Source organism: Trichechus manatus, unplaced genomic scaffold (genome assembly GCF_000243295.1).
Source record: "Trichechus manatus latirostris isolate Lorelei unplaced genomic scaffold, TriManLat1.0 scaffold01023, whole genome shotgun sequence".
NCBI lineage: Eukaryota > Metazoa > Chordata > Mammalia > Sirenia > Trichechidae > Trichechus > Trichechus manatus.
The window spans coordinates 5263-7878 of NW_004444959.1; the positions used below are offsets into that span (position 1 = coordinate 5263).

A 2616-nucleotide genomic window follows, 5' to 3' on the forward strand; every position below is an offset into this window, starting at 1 on the left:
TAATTTACAGCTTTTATTATTTTATTCTGAACTGCAATAAAGAAGAGCTCAATACCCTCTTCCTCCTTCTTCCCGCAGCGCTGGAGGAACCATGGCTGATCCTCGCAGATCAAGATCAAAACTGGCGTTTTGAAGCGATTGGTCAGAGAAAAAGTGATGTATGAAAAAGAAGCAAAACAACAAGAAGAAATGACTGCAAAAATGAAGGCTGAATGTGATTAAAATTATGCCATTAAAAAGCAGGCAGAGATCTTGCAAGAGTTCCGGATGATGATCCCAGATTGCCAGCGCAGGTCAGAAGCCACATATACCGATCTTCTGCAGTTATTAGAAAGTGAAAAGGAGTTGGAAGAAGCTGAGGAATATAAAGAAGCACTTTCACTACTGGATTCAGTGAAGTTAGAAGTCTGAAATTTTTCTGCATGGAGTTTTTTTGCATTAAATCCTGGGATTCATTCCACAGTTCATTATTTTTGACCACTGCTATATGTTCAGGTAGAATGAGAATGTGATTTTTTTAATGCAGTTGCATATATTTTCTTTGGCTAATTTAAGGTGTCAAATAAATGAGTTAGTCTACTTAAAAAAAAAAAAGACTCTTCCTTGTTCTATAATGGCAATGGTGTCTTTGATTTCTGAGGACTCATTTATTTTTCTACAAAGTGGGTTTACCGTATGTTCACCTACCTCCATTAACTTAAGAGTATTTGTTTTTATGTTTAAAGAAGTGGGCAGTAAGATTAAGCCAGATAAAAATTTACAGACAGCATGGGCTTTAGTGAAGCTGATGCAAAATAATTAAAATAAAACCAGTTGTAAAATAATGCAGCTGGAAGTCTAAGCAAATCATCACATGACTAGCACTCAGGAAGGAAGGCTTTGTATGCGGGGCAGACATATCACCAGCATACGAGACAGATGTTCTACATAACACTATTATATAATCTTATTTGGGTGCAGCTGGGAGGGCTATTGGCAGTCAGACCCAGACAGTGCTCATTAGAGAAGCTGTGACAAGTGATAACAGAAACTCATTTTCCCCTCCAAGAACTATCTGCTAGAGCAGGGTTGTCAGTCAGCGTTTGGGAATCTTTGCCCATGTGCAGATGTTACTATCTCTCAGTGCACAATCAGATCTGTCGTTAGAAACTCCACAGTCTTCTATATATGGGCAGAGAGGAGACTGCTTCGCACTCTTAGAGGAATCTAAGTGTTTTGCTATACCATAGTCAAAAATAAAGTGGAAATTATTTCTTGGGACTCATTTATGATGATCTTGTCTGAAAATCGAGGTTCTTACTCAATGTTATGACAAGTTTTTTAATTGTCTGACTATATCCCTGCCTTAAGAAATAGAAGTCTAATTAGACAGGTGGTTAACCTTTCCTCAGATTGTGCTCAATTTTCCTAGGTATTGTCAATGCTATTTTACCCTCCAACTATAAAAAGCTCACCACATCTTGAATGTTTTAGCTCATAAACAAAAACAAAACAACGCAAAGGTCATATCAAAGACGTGTTGATTCTTCAAGCATGTTTGTTTTTGCAAGTTAGAGATTAAGTGGTTAATTAACGGTTGGAGAGTTGATTTCCTGTCGTCCTCAAGAACAGGGATAATGTGTTATACTCACTGGGAATAAATAATACAGAAAACATTTAGACATAGAGTAGGCATGCAGGATATACAGAATTGAAAATCTACATAACCAGGGCACCACAAGACAGATATGACACAGGTTTTACTCCCTTGATGACAATAGGGGTGCTCATAAATACTCTGGTTTTTTCTCCTATTGAACACGCTGTAGGATTTCACCTCTGAAGTTAGGTATGAAGAGATGACTTGCTTTGGTCTATGAAATGTGGGTAGAGGTGACGTGTCATCTTTCAAGCATAAGTCTGAAGAACTGTACATAGTTGGTCCCATTCCCACTCCTATTAACTGCCATGGTAATTCTCAAAAAATAAGATGGGGTCTCTGTCAACCCTGAGGGACTACAATTATCAGAACGTCCTGCCGAGCCACACTGAACATTTGGCATGAATGGAGAATAAAAAATGTGATGACTTTCGCCACTGAAATTTGGGGGTTATTTGTTAGTATAGCATAACATAGCTGTCCTGACTTCTGTTAAGTGATATCAAATAGAGTCTAGAAGGATAAAGAGAAGTTAACTGGATGGATAGAAGGGGAATACTGCTCTAAGCAAACAGGGAGATTGTAAGCAAAGGTACAGACAGATAACAAAGTCCATCATTGCAGGAGAAAACTCACGAAATTAGTTGAGTAAAATCAAAGAGAATTCTGCGTCAAGACTGTGTGTTTAAGCACATATTGAAGACAAAGGACGGAACTGGTTGAGTTGTTGAAGGAGTATAGAATGAGTATAACTTCAGACATAATATGTGAGAAGAATGAGATTCTTCTCCTAGAGAGTACATGGTTCCTGGAAGTCCTCTCTGTGCCACCCTCCTACTCCTTTCCACAGCCTGCGGCAATTACATCCTGTGAGGACTCCTCAAACCCAGATTTCGATGTGTTAGAAAATCTGTAGGTTTTTATTTTGGTGTGTTTTATAGCCCATATGTATTTAAAGAAGTGGTCAGGAAGATTAA

The 2616-nt window shown here is 38.3% G+C and overlaps 1 pseudogene; it reads left to right on the forward strand.

Annotated features, from left to right (window-relative positions):
- The first annotated feature begins 91 nt into the window (after nt 1–91).
- LOC101354997 (tubulin-specific chaperone A pseudogene) lies at nt 92–411 on the forward strand (annotated as a pseudogene).
- The last annotated feature ends 2205 nt before the right edge of the window (nt 412–2616 follow it).